This window comes from Syngnathoides biaculeatus, chromosome 2, assembly GCF_019802595.1.
Source record: "Syngnathoides biaculeatus isolate LvHL_M chromosome 2, ASM1980259v1, whole genome shotgun sequence".
Classification (NCBI taxonomy): Eukaryota; Metazoa; Chordata; class Actinopteri; order Syngnathiformes; family Syngnathidae; genus Syngnathoides; species Syngnathoides biaculeatus.
The window spans coordinates 37,060,632-37,075,373 of record NC_084641.1 but is presented as its reverse complement, the minus strand read 5'-3'; the positions used below and the strand labels follow the sequence as shown (position 1 = coordinate 37,075,373).

General features: G+C 42.6%; 1 protein-coding gene across 2 annotated transcripts in view; it reads left to right on the top strand.

The window, feature by feature from the left end:
* The first annotated feature begins 1,948 nt into the window (after positions 1–1,948).
* Positions 1,949–14,742, top strand: part of LOC133495807 (E3 ubiquitin-protein ligase Midline-1-like) — a 37,289-nt gene continuing 24,495 nt past the window's right edge. For both annotated transcript variants that reach the window (XM_061810784.1, XM_061810776.1), the window contains exon 1: positions 1,949–2,147. The gene's annotated coding sequence lies outside the window, so the exon portion shown is untranslated. The remainder of the gene's footprint in view (positions 2,148–14,742) is intronic.

Here is a 14,742-nt window from a genome sequence, read left to right as displayed (position 1 = left end):
TATCCCTGATCGAACCTGTGTGTACCGACCTTCGCCCGTTCTCCGACCACCCTTGTAAGCCTGACTCCTTTGATACTTCTGCCTGCGTTGATTGTTCCCCTGTGTACCGACTCCTGCCTGCCTGCTCACCTGCTCTCTTCGCCCGACGTCCCAACTACCGCTGCTGCACCGGACTGCCTGCTCGATCCCCTACCTCTGCATATATTAAACGTTTCTCCTTGAACTACCTGGCATCTTCCGAGTCCTGCATTTGGGTCCTACTCTCGTTCAGATGGGACGTGACACTATTTTGTGGACTGCTTATCCTCACAAGGGCCACGGGGGTTTTGGAGCCTATCCTACCTACCTTCTACCAGGAGGCAGGCTACACCCTTAAATAGGTGACAGCCAATGGCTGTCCGGATCCAGACAAACGATTATCCACGCTTACATTCACAACTATGTGCAATTTAGAGTCTTCAGTTAAATGGAAGGTGGGTGCAAACTGGAATACCTGGGAAGAAAAAAAACTATGCATGCATGTGGAGAAGATGCAAAACTCCACACAGGTGAAGCTGGATTTGAATCTTGGTCCTCCGAACTGTGGGGCATGATGTGCTAACCACTCACATACCGATCCTCCGGTGTTGGCTGTTATAGAAATATTATAAAAGGATTTTGATTGTTACAAAGGTTCAATTTTGGACAGCTGCGGTACAGTAAATTTATACACGGGAATATAAATTATATTAGCTGGACCGATGATTTATGTGAGTGGGGTTATTTGTTAACCATTTTGCACAAAGGTGTGAAGTGGCCGATTTAATCTGAATCTGGTATTACAAGAGGGCATTTTTCTTCCTGTGTATAGGTTCAAATACAGGTTCTGATATACCCCACCTCTTGCCATAAATCATCTGGAAGTGGCACCAGCACACAAGCGACTGTTAGCAAGACTATGGCAGGACGTGTACCATAAAGTGCTGAATCAAATTAGGATTATTTAGTTTTAGCAGGAGTTTGTTTTACTGGATGTTCTCAACTGGTTTTGAGTTTCATCACTAAGCAGGGGCACCCAGCTTGGCATGATCCAGATGTCTTCACTGTAGAGAAAATATAATAGCATGACTATTACATAGAAACTTGGGGTGTGAACCCACAGAGAAAAGGTTGGAATTTACACTTAGTAGTGCTCAAATCACATTATATACAATGAATATGGAACTGGTCTGCATTCCTGGGGTACATTTTATCTGGAATTGATCAGTTCTCTCAAAGTGTAGGATAGACATGACAGCTGCGAAACATCTAATTTATACTCTTCCTCTTCGACTGTTTTTTTTTTCACCCAAACCCAGTCTGGTTGGTTGTATGAGTCTGGTGAATGCTCAACATCCATGATGACATTTGCAGTCCTAGTTGTATTTTTGTGAGCGATTAAAGTGCTGACATACAGCTCGGAGATTTATCTAATCTTCTTTCCTTTCAGGATGTGTGAATAGGACATTGTTTTTTCCCCTCCATAAAACAGATGTATATATGACCCAGGCTACACACTGCAATATATAATATGAATTATTTGCATGTGTCCAACTTTGGAGCTTTTTGGTGGAGTTTGACTGGTTGGACACACTCACAATTTGTAGTATGTACAAGGGAACACAAGCTCATATATTTTCGTGGCATGCTTGCCTCTGACACATCTGACAGGAACTCATCAAGCTATCCCAGACTCCTCCCCGAGTGGTCAAGTGATTGGCCTATATAGAGGCAGGGCAGCCCACTGGCAGATTTGAATGGGAAGCAGGGTGGGAAGAGGAGGGATGGAGGCGTTGCACTTTGCGCTTGCTCTCTCTCTCTCTCTCTCTCTCTCTCTCTCTCTCTCTCTCTCTCTCTCTCTCTCTCTCTCTCTCCCCCCAGTGTCAGGATGCACTGGCTTCCACAAGCAGGCTAGTAAGCATGTCATGAGAGGTGATGAAACAGTCGCGGAGCTGTGGCCACAACCTCGCTCACTCTAGTTTTTGCTACTGGCGACTGCTTTTTGCCCCATCTGCTCTTACTGTGTCTACCAGAGGAGAAAGAGAGCTAAAGATAGCCTACCTTCAGCTCTCTTGTTTTCTTTTTTTTTTAGTTTGCTTGTGGATGATGGGATTTTAACCATGTGGAAGGTAAGAGGGAGGGAAGGAAGGATGGTTTATTGTTTTCTATATTTGCTTCTTCTTTGGCTGTCTTGCCAGGAGTTGGCTCTGCTCTTAGTTCCTGCCAGTCTGTAAGTCTTTTGGGGAATCCTGACTATATAGACAAAAAATTTTGCAACACTTGCAACCATCAACAGGGAGGAGAAAGCAGATGAACATATTTTGTCACTCCAACCTCTCTAGCTCTAACATTTTTCACTCTTTTGGTACTAATTTCCATTATATCTGGGGGCAACTTATCTCCCTTCATCCAGAGCATTTGTAGAGTCAGAGGTCACAAATGTTAGCTGACGGTCTCTGTTCAAATTCATCCCAGAGGGGTTTGACGAGGGTGAGGTCATCTCTCAAGTTTTCGCAAATTACATTCGTCAAAGAAAACCTTTATTAAACTAGTGGAATACAGTCATGCTGGAACAGAAAAGGGCTGTCCCCAAGCAGTTGTCAAAAAAGTTGGAAATATACAGCCATCCCAACATGTCAAGGTTTTAATCAAGAATTCAGATTCAAGGGGGCAATCATGATGACTCCCAATGCATGATTAAGCAATTCATAATGATGTTTCATTTGTCCATAAAGAGTTGAATTCTGTCCTTAAAGGCTCCGTCACACCACGTTCTGGTCAACGTCCTCTGAACATTTCAATCGTTCTATTTTTCAGTGTTCTCAAACACGGATAAGACATCTGGTATGTGATTAACGTGTGTCTAACGCATGAGTTAAAGTGTGTCTAACGCACGAAAAGCGTGTAACAGCGACCAAATAAGATACCCCTAAAAACCATTAGCGTGTGCGAATGCGTCATTGGGGCGAGACGAGCGATTTGTCAACGTAAGACGAGCGTGTTGAGCGTGTGACCAATGGGTGAATAACGACAGAAAAGCGTTTTGCTGGGGTGTAATTTTTACAGTGGAACCGGCTCTAAAATGTTGGAAAGTTCATAGTCACTTCAGATGTTGTCGTGAGTTAGAACAGTGAGCATCATGCCGCCGAGAAGAAGAAAAGTTAGGGCGTGGACTTCAGCAAATAGCGCTGCTAGTAAGAAAGCTAAGCCTCTTTCATCAAAGTAATGTGTTTGGAGCAAAAACAACAGCAGGAGGAAGAGCACGTCTGCGCAGTCACGCACCATGTGACACCCCCTGGGGCCCTAAACACCTTGCAAACCCCAGTGAGGACGTTCCGACAAAGAGACAAAAGAAGCAGAGAAAGGATTGCAGGATCCTGGACTGGGCTGTTGAAGATAGTCTGGTGGAGTTTTTCCGTGAAAACGAACTGCTGCTTTCTGGATCTTCCATAGTAGGTGCTCTCTACTGTAGCTTAATATTAAATGGGCCTTGCTTACAAAGCATCGGTTTATATACACATATGCATGGAAGTTCGGTAAACGCTCGAATGACGCTCTATGGACACCAAACGATGTTCGTTTCACTTTAGTTACACACTGTGTGTGCTCGGGGATTGTTCAGTGGTCGGTGACAGGTCGCCAGTGATTCTCTTTCACTGCAAAGCAAATGATTAAGTAACAACCAAATAAAGGTAGAGTTACGACTGACTAACGATAGCTAAACGCGTGCAATGCTCGATGAACCTTAATAAAATCTTCCACGGACGTTCTTGAACGTTCTGCAGCACTTGAAATTAAACGTTGGTGAACGCTGGCCTCTGTGATAACTTTTGTGCATGTTCAAAACTTTTTTCTGGACCGGCGTTCTCCGCCGATTCCCAGTGATCATTGACGTTCACTAGCGTTCAAACAACGCTCTTCTGGAGCTATCCTGGCGACCATGGGCGACTACCAACGTTTCCTCAAACGCTATAGAACACTGACCAGAATGTCATGGTGTGACGGGGCCATAAACTGTGGAATTTTGGCTCAGGGACAATGGGAATGAAGGGTTGGAGCTGTATGTACCAGCAGTACTGGAATGATAATGACAGAGCTGCAGATCATGGGGTCCAACCAATGAACACTGACAGGACAGCTGTGTCCTGGACAAAGAGCCCCTTTTGCGAGTAGTTAATCTAACAACTGGTGCAGCAGAAAATACATTCTTCCATCCATCCATCTATTTCTGAGCTGCTTATCCTCACGAGGCTCGGAGGAGTGCTGCAGCCAATCACAGCTGTCATCGGGCAGGAGGCAGGGTACATCCTGAACTGGTTGCCAGCCAATTGCAGGGCACATGGAGAAAGACAACAGTCGCACTGACAATCACAACTAGGGGTATTTTAGTGTTTCTAATTAATGCTACGTGTTTTTGGGATGTGGGAGGAAACCAGATTGCCCAGAGATGACCCAATCAGGCACGGGGAGAACATGCAAATTCCACACGGGTGGTGTTGGGATTTGAACCCTGGTCCTCAGAACTGTGAAGCCAACACTTTACAGCTGCGTCACTGTCGCACCCAGTAAATACAACTTTAAAAAAAAAAAAGTTAAATTAGACGCGTGCATCATTTCAGAGTGAGCCTGGGGGATAGGTGTTGGGACGCTTGGTGGTGTTTAACACATTTTTGTGTTGTTTTGGGGTTTTTTTGGTGCTTGAAGACCAGACCGAATGGAACAGACAGTGCTTGGATGGATGGATGGATGGATGGATGGATGGATGGATGGATAATGGAAGCCGAAGGATGCTTAACTCCTTTTATCTTTCCTGACATGTACAATCTTTTTCTTTGTGTATAACATACATGACAGAAGGTGGTGAAGAGTATGGCATGCAACTCCTGCATGTTTGCAAGTGTTTCGTGTGCAGTGAGGCATGTGTGAGACAGCTGTGCTGACCCCCTCCCACCCCTTCCCCACCCACCGGGCATAGCCTGTGCAGAGTCATGGGGCAATGAGGAAATCAGCGGTGGGATATGGATCATGATGCGAAATGTAATGTCATTTATGGAGGGAGGGCTTTAGTTTTTTTGTGCGACATTTGTCTGTGACCAATATAGTGCCAGTGTTGTTGTTGCAGTTTTCTGTTTCCCATGAATGACATGTTACGGTGCCATTGTCAAGCACACCAGTTCTGGGAAAAAGCATCCCAGCTGTCAGACACCCTGAAAGTCCTGTGTAAAAACATGAAAGACAACTCTACCCAAGATAGTATTGGGTGCCTCTTCCTGCACAAATTGATTTTTAGGGTTTGTTTTCAAATAATAGCATTTCATCCATCCATCCATCCATCCATCCATCCATTTTCTTCCACTTTCCAGGGCAGGTCGCGGGGGAAGTAGCTTCAGCAGGGATAGCCAGACTTCCCTTTCCCAAGCCACTTCTTCCAGCTCTTTGGGAGGAATACCGAGGGTTTCCCAATCCAGCCAAGAGACATAGTCTCTACAGCATGTCCTGGGTCGTCCCCGGGGTCTCTTTCTGGTGGGCTATGCCCGGAACACCTCACCAGGGAGGCGTCTGGGAGGCATCCGAATCAGATGCCCCAGCCACCTCATCTGGCTCCTCTCAATGCAGAGGAGCAGCGGCTCCACACTGAGCCCCTCCCGGACGAATTAGTTTCTGACCCTATGTCTAAGGGAGAGCCTGGACACCCTGCGGAGTAAACTCATTTCGGCCGCTTGTATCCGGGATCTTGTTCTTTCAGTCACGACCCACAGCTCGTGCCCATAGGTGAGGGTAGGAACGTAGATCGACTGGTAAATTGAGAGCTTCACCTTTTGACTTAGCGCCCTCTTTACAACAATGGACTGATACAAAGTCTGCATCACTGAAGATGCTGTACCGATCCATCTGTCGATCTCCCGCTCCATTCTTCCCTCACTCCTGAACAAGATCCCAAGATACTTGAACTCCTCCAAATGTGGCAGTATCTCATCCCCGAAACGGAGAGGGCACGCCACCCTTTCCCGACTGAGGATCATAGTCTCAGATTTGGAGATGCTGATTCTCATCCCAGCTGCTTCACACTTGGCTGCAAACCGCTCCAGTGAGAGCTGGAGATCACGGCTTGATGAAGCCAAGAGAACCACATCATCTGCAAAGAGCAGAGATGCGATGCTGAGGCCACCAAACCGGACACAATCTACTGCAAATCAGTAGTTGAACACCCGAGAAACCAAATGTTAGTATTTGGTACAGTAGCCTTTGTTTGCAATTACAGAGGTCAAACGTTTCCTGTAGTAGTGCACCAGGTTTGCACACATTGCAGGAGAAATTTTGGCCCACTCCTCGACACAGATCTTCTCTAGATTGGACAGGTTTCTTGGCTTTCGCTGAGAAACACGGAGTTTCATCTTCAAAGATTTTCAATTTGGTTTAGGCCTGGAGACTGGCTAGGCCATACCAGAACCTTGATATGCTTCTTACGGAGCCACTCCTTGGTTTTCCTGGCTGCGTGGTTTGGGTCATTGTCATGTTGAAAGACCAAGCCACGGCCCATCTTCAATGCTCTGACTGAGGGAAGGAGGTTGATCCCCAAAATCTCTCAATACATGGCCGCGGTCATCCTCTCCTTAATACAGTGCCGTCGTCCTGTTCCATGTGCAGAAAAACACCCCAAAGCATGATGCTACCACCCCCCGGCTTCATAGTATGGATGGTACTCTGTGGATGGAACTCACCATTCCTCTTCCTCCAAACACGGTAAATGGAATTATGTCCAGAAAGTTCCATTTTGTTCTCATCTGACTACAAATCTTTCTCCCATGACTCCTCTGTATCATCCAAATTGTCATTAGCAAACGTAAGACAGGTCTCGACTTGTGCTGGTTTAAGCAGGGGAACCTTCCGTGCCATGCATGATTTCAAACCATGACGTCTTAGTGTATTACCAACAGTCATCTTGGAAATGGTGGTCCCAGCTCTTTTCAGGTCATTGACCAAGTCCTGTCGTGTAGTCCTGGGTTGATTCTTCACCTTTCTAAGGATCATTGAGATGCATGGGGTCCACTCTGATTGAGATTGACCATCATGTTTAGCTTCCATTTTCTAATGAGCTGCTTGGCAATTTCTCCTTAGCCCTTTCTCGCCGTGTTGAGTTGTACAATTTTGTTTCTGGTGTCTTTATGTTACAAGTTTGAGGCTTATTGATTGTAATAGGGTGGGCAGTTGTCTTTATGCAGCTAACGACCTCTACTGGTGCATCTGATACAAGACAATGCATGGAGTGGAGGTGGACATTTAAAGGCGAACTAACAGGTCTTCTAGAGTCAGAATTATAGCTGATAGACAGGTGTTCAAATACTTATTTGCACCTGTATCTCACAAATAAATTGTTAAACAAATCATACATTGTGATTTCTGGATTTTTCTTTTTAGATTAACTCTCTCAGAGTGGACATGCACCTACAATGAAAGTTTCAGATCCCTGCATTATTTCTAAGTGGGAGAACTTGAAATATAGCAGGGTGTTGAAATACTCATTTTCTTCACTGTACAACTCTTGTGTTCTAGTATTTGAATTGTTCTAGAGATATCTCATTTGAAGTGGCTGAGAAGTATGTCACCCCCAATCAATTCAGGTGCATTTCTCCAAGACTCCAAGACAGTAAACCTCGGCATCAGCATCTCTTTCTGTCTCTCATCAACATCATCAACAGTGAACTTGTTTTTTTTTCATTCCCCTCTCTTAATTCATTTTAGTGTCACATCTAATTTTGTAAACATTGTCACATTTAATTTGGATCATTTAACAACATGCACACACAAAAACACACGCCACCCTCTATCATATTCCAGACTCATGTGCAGTACTGGCAAATCCTGTCGCTGACCACCTCAGAATATGGTTGTGATTGGTCACAGTCTAGCGTGGGTGGAAGCGGATTATGGATCAACTTGGTGTCTAGAATTACACAAAAGCGATGTGAGCGCATGTGTGTCTGTGTGTACTGAATAATCAGACACTGTCTTGCAGTATTTCATGGAGAGGAAGAGGAAGTGGACAAGGAAGGAGATATCACTTAGCCATGAACCCTGGTACTTTGGCCTAGATTAACTAGTTGGTCGTCTGCTGCACAAAATTCATCATCTTTCCTCCATTTCTGTGAATGGGAGTGTGCAACAAAATAGGGAGACTGGCATCTGTAATGTGCCGGTGACTTTTTCCAGAAAAAGACCTATTGTTTATCGTAAACAATCCATTTTCAACTGACTCATTCATAAATCCTGCATGTGGTTGAGCTGTGAGATGTGAAGATAGTTAAGGTGCAGGTCAAATTGTTAGACACAGTCAAGATTTTCTCCGGGCACCCAGGCTTCCTCCCACATCCAGAAACCATGCATTCACTGGAGACTCGAAGTACTCCTTAAGTGTGATTGTGAGTGTGACTGGTTCTTTGTTAGACCCTGCTATTGCCTGGCAACCAGTTCAGGGTGTACCCTCCCTGCTAAAAAAATTCTTTAGAACAATTCTAAAGAATTTCTAAAGAACTGTAAGACTTTAGGACCCAAGTGCGATAGAATTTCTATAGAAATTCTATTATTCTGTAGAAATTCTATAGAAAATCACAGCCAAAGTCCTATAGAACAAGTTGTTCTGTACAAATTCTACAGAATTCCCTAGATTTCTGTAGAATTTCTATAGAAACTTTTAAGTAGGGCTTCTTTCTGCCCGAAGATAGCTGGGATAGGCTCCAGCACTCCCGCGACACTAACCAGATTAATCCACGTTTTCAGTATATTTTTATTACTTCATGTCAAACAAGTTACCAGTAGGTGCTTCAGATTCTCTGAAAACCAACAAGACATTCTTGATATACACACTTTTAACTCTGTGCAATTGTCCAATTTGTTGAAAGGGCTGTTCTAAAAATTAGTTTGTCGTTGACTTTACAAACTCAAAATTATTTTGTACAAACTTTTTTTGTTTCTAGGATTTACCAATCCTTTGAATTGCTAAATAAATATATACCTGTATGAGCACAGATTTTTATAATGGCTTTGTGGGACAAGTCAACCAATTTATGACACTTTTCAGCTGTTATTCCACTCCAAGATTCCTTAACGACATTTCACAATTCATTTACATTTCTTGATTTTGGTTCACAAACAGGATTTTTGATGTCACCCCACAACTTCTCGATTGGATTAAGGTCCAGGGATGGGGCTGGTCACTCCATGACATTAACTTTGTTGGTTTGGAACTAAGACTTTCCATGTTTACTAGTGTGTTTTGATCATTGTCTTGTTGAAACACTCATTTTCATGGCCTCTTCAGCATAAGGCAACATGACCTCTTCAAGTATTTTAACATATGCAAACCAATCCATGATCCTGGTATTTGATAAATAGGCCCAACACCATCGTAGAGAAACATGCCCATCTCATGATGTTTGCACCACCATCTCTCACTGTCTTCACTGTGTACTGTGGCTTGAATTCAGAGTTTGGGGTTTGTCTCACAAATTGTCTGCAGCCCCTGGACCCAAAAAGACCAATTGGACTCTCATTAGACCACAAAATGTTCCTCAATTTCTCTTTAGCCCAGTTGATGTGTTCTTTGACAAATTGTAGTGTCTTCTACACATGCCTTTTTTTAACAGAGGGACTTAGTGGGGGATTCTTGTAAATAGATTAGCTTCACACAGAAATCTTCTTACTGTCACAGTGCTTACAGGTACCTCCAAACTGTCTTTGCTCATCCTGGAGCTGCTCATTGGCTGAGCCTTTGGCATTCTGGTTTTTCTATGATACATTTTGATGATTGTCTTCCATTTTCTGCCACGTGTCTCTGGTTTTGCTCTCCATTATAAGGCGTTAGCCATCATTTTAGCTCAAGAGCCTCTTTTGTACTTTTCATCAGGTTTCCCTCACCAATCAAACTTTTAACCAAAGTATGCTGTTCTTCTGAACAATGTGTTGAATGGCCCGTTTAGCTCTGGCTTTCAATGAGAAATGCATGTTCAACAGCTGCTGACTTCATCCTTAAATAGGAGCCACCTGATTCGCACCTGTTTTTCACAAAATTGATGACCTCACTGATTGAATGCCACACTGCTATTTTTTTAACACACCCCTTTCAACAAATTGCCCAATTGCACAGCCTTACGAGTGTGTTTATCACAAATGCTGGGTCTTGTTGGTTTTCGAAGAATCTACTGCATGGTAACTTCTTTGAAATGTAGCAATAAAAAACGTACGGAAAACGTGGATTAATCTGGTTAGTCACATTGGACTGCGATTATTTTGAACACTACCGTAGGAATCGCTTAGTTAGTTGCATAAAAAGTAATGATAATAAATCATAAAATCAAAACACATGACGTCCTCTTAACATTTCTCCCACTGCCCTCAAGTATGCATGCCTCAAACAGGGACTGCACTGAGCCCTGTTTTTGCCATGACATATTTAAACTGCAAAATAATGGAATAGCTAAACATAAACACTCACTTTCATCCTCTATGCACTCAGGGAAAAAAAAAAAAACATTTTTGTCATATTATGGATGTTTTCACATCCTAGGAATATAACCTTTTCTATGTAACAGTGAGGCCCAGCATATTTGCATTAACTCACATATTTTTGGGTGGAACCTACCGTCTGTTATTTGCCAAAACATTTCATCCATCTGCTGTTTTTATAAATCAGACCAAGAAAAAAAAATAAGTAAAAGCATTGCTTTTCCATATTCTTGTGGCATCGTGTTGCCAAAGTACCATGTTGCAGAAGAGAGTTAAAGAGCCCACTTAGACCGGGCACGTTAAACTGATTTTTATTGAGAGCCACATTGCAGGTAGTTTTTTTTCCCCCAAAAGCCCATTATGACTGAAATTATGAAGATCTATAAATGCCTCTTCTTTCGATTGATTTGTAATAGAAGTAAAAAAAATAGTTTGTTCAGCTATATCAATGTTATAAGGGGTTTGATTGCAATACCACAAAGTTTTAAAATGAAAGAAAATCGAGCCACTGAGAACCAGGACTGGCTGAATTTTGTTTGTTTTGCAAGACAGTGATTTAAATATGACATGTGAAATGTGATTTGTCAATAAAGGATTTGTGGAACATTGGTCTAAGTTCCAAAATCCATCAAATCTATCAATATTTCATGAACTAAAGAAATATTACATTTACTTAAAGGGCTCATCATTTTTTCCATTTGATTTTTTTTTATTTCCTTGTACTGGGTCTGCATTATGAGTTTGATTGGAAATACCCCAAATGTCCTTTTTTGAGCTATTCTTGTTATAACCAAAACGCTAGGGCGGACCCAAATGCATGACTCGGTTGACAGGAAGGCAGTTAGAGGAAGATCTTTATTCGTTCCAAGGTTGTAAGTCGGTGAGTCAGTCAGAGTGAGCAGCAGTATCAAGAGCGTCAAGCTTACGGAGTTGGTCGGTGGACAGGTGGAGGTCGGTACACAGGGGTTCAGGATCAGGAACGAGGAAGTGCGGGAACGAAGCATTGATGGCAACGGTCTGGCAAAGCCATACCCTCCGCTGGGTCCTATATATACTGGGGTTAATTATCCCTGATGAGGCGCAGGTGTGCAGGGGACCTGCACCGCCAGGGCTGGGACTGGCAGGACCATGACAATTCTAGTTGTTTTGCTTTTTTAAAGTGCCATTTGAGACAGTCATATTTCGCATTATAATGTGACATGCAATTGAGCTTTGCTCTGATTGGATCATTCATCCAACACGATTTAAATTTAGGAAACAGCTTGGCTCTAATTGGTCCATTTCATGTCAATTGATGCTTTAGGGTGGGCAAGCATTCATAGTAACGTCCCATCCATGATGTCTGCAGCAAAGCTTGAGGCAGCCACGTGTATCTATGGCATTGAGTGGTTCAATTTCTTGCTACGATTTTCAAGCATAACTCACCCAGGGTTGGATTGTTATAGGGAACATGATCTGAAAGGGGACTTGAATGAACATGAAAGGGGTATATTTTGAGGTTATGCCTGTCATCACGTCCCAATTGTTTGAAACGAACCCCATATGATAATCTTCGCTGAAGAAAAAGACTGCAAGCTCTGCTATTTAATCCACTATTATCCCGTAAATTATGAATACAGTTAAGTATTCTTGTAAAAGACAACATATGCCTTCATTCTAGGCTGCATTTTTGTGGCTTGGCAGCAACTGAGATCAACTCGCTTAAAACCCAGAAAGGTCATGAAGGTGTCCAGCCGAGTTGAGTGGGTACGGACTAAGAAGTAATGGGTAGGTACCTTAGTATGAACTGATGAAAATACACCACAATGTTAGTGTTTTCAAATCCACCCATTTTGCAAACCTCACCCCGTTTATTGACTTTTTGCATTCAATCGACAATCCACGTAGATGTCAAATTTAAACCATTTCTAGGGTCACTTTGGTCTACCTTCTGCTTAAAACAGAACAAAAACATTGATTCTGATAGAATAGACGCTTAAAGTGACAGGAAAGAAAAAAAATATTTGGGTCAAGAATATGTTGTACCATATATTTGCTAGCAACACAAAAATCAAGAAAAAAAACCATACAGTATATAAGCAGGAAATTATCATCAAAAAGGAGTTTCTAAAATTAAAGGGGGTAGATTTCCCCACCACCACCAACTCCATCACCCAAAAAAATCAGTGGATATGTGAACCTGTGACTATGCAAGTAACAGTAATAATTAATGCTTTGGGCAGCACAGTGGCTGACACGTTAGAGCATTGATGTCTAACTCAAGGCCTGGGGGCCAGATCTGGCCCACCACATTATGTTATGTGTTCCGCCATGACAAATCATGTGAGTCAACTTCCTTGATTCTTTTTCAAATCTGAATCAAAATTTCAAATTATTATATCATGAATGGTAACAATGAGATATTACAAATTTTTTTGTGTTTCCAAACATCAACAATATTTGAAAAACACATTACCCTGTTCCATAGTCATGATGGCCCTCTAAGATAAACCACAAATACATGTGGCCTGCAACAAAACTGAGTTTGACACCCCTGGGTTAGACCATCTGCATCACAGTTCTGAGGACCGAGGTTCAAATTCCGACCTCACCTGTGTGGGTTTTGCATGTTCTACCCATGGCTGCGTGGGTTTTCTCCAAAAAATAGCAGTATGGCATTCAATCAGTGAGGTCATCAATTTTGTGAAAAAACAAGCGTGAATCAGGTGACCACTATCTAAGGATGAAGCACATTTTGAAGATGCATTTCCACTTAAAAGCCTGAGGAAAATGGGCCATAATTTCACACGGTGATTTGTTTGATTTGGAATCAATTGGTCATCGTCAGTTGTAAAATCCATTAAAGTGAAGCGTCAGCATTTAGTGGTCTAGTAATGTTGCTGGGCAACACTCATCAACACATTGTTCGCTCGCTTTATTATTGACAGTCTTGCAAACACAGTTTAAATTCTTCTTCTTCTTCTTTTCCTTTCGGCATCTTGTACAATATGTATTTAATAGAACAAAACATACATAAGTTCCTTCTCAGTAGTATGTTTGACAAGCGGTGCCCATGTCTAACTAGGGACAGACACCTAAATTCAACATGGAAGCCAACATACTGCAGTTTCATCTTCAGCTTGAAAGCTGCTATCTGGCCTCTGGACCCGTTTGTCATATTTGCGTGTTTGTAGCGTCCCGAGTCACACACACATACGCACACTGGGGGCTGATTATGTGTGCCAGGTCAGCAGGGATGACCTACTTCTTGGTTCCACCACAACTGCTTCCCAAACGGTGGGTGCCCCGCCCTCCCCAAATTCTGTTTCTTTTTACTACAAAAACTCCCTACTTTGAGGTGAATGTATTCAAAATAATTTTACTGAGAATATGAAGGAAGGTGTTCATCTTTTTACAGAGTCAAGAGAGTAGGTGCAGGGAAGAGACTGAGAAAAAGACATATTGGTACTGAAAGCAGTCAGGTCCCTCCTAGAGCTCCCGTTTCCAACTCCTCTATCTAGTGCGTCATTTCATACTGTCATCTCTAGTGTCAGAATTCATACACAATGTATTTCTCCCCACCAGTCACATACTGGACCACTTACTGCAATTAATGGCACAACTATCCAAACGCGCATTAGTGCTTCAGACAAAAATGGCAACATAAAGAAAAACTAATTTCAGGAGGGTTGTAAATTTACTTCAACATTTAGTTAACTTGAGGGTTTGCAGTATTTGATCCCTTCCTTACAGTACATTATTGAGAAATTTGACACAACTTGTGGTTGCTAATATTATGAAGCTCAAAAGCAGTTCAATGGTTGTGTAACATACAAGGGAAAAGAGAGTTGGTTATATAATTTTTAAAATTAATTTCACCAAAATCCCTCACATTGTGTTTTGGATTATCTTCACTACAGTCATTTTATCTTCAATCTGACGTTTATTTATTTTGGCTTTATACTTTATATTTTCTTTATTTAGGAGGCCCCATAGCTCAGTGGTTAGAGCACGGGTTTGATAAACCAGGGGTTGTGGGTTCATATCCCACTGGGGCCTCCACTCCCTGAGAAGGGTTTCATCAGGAAGGGCATCCGGCGTAAAAATTGTGCCAAACATATATGTGCGTTCATCTGAGATGACACGCTGTGGCGACCCCGACACAGCGACCCCGAAAGGGATAAACCGAAAGAAACCATCCCACTTTATATTTTCATTTGCAAATTCAACGCTTTTATTTTG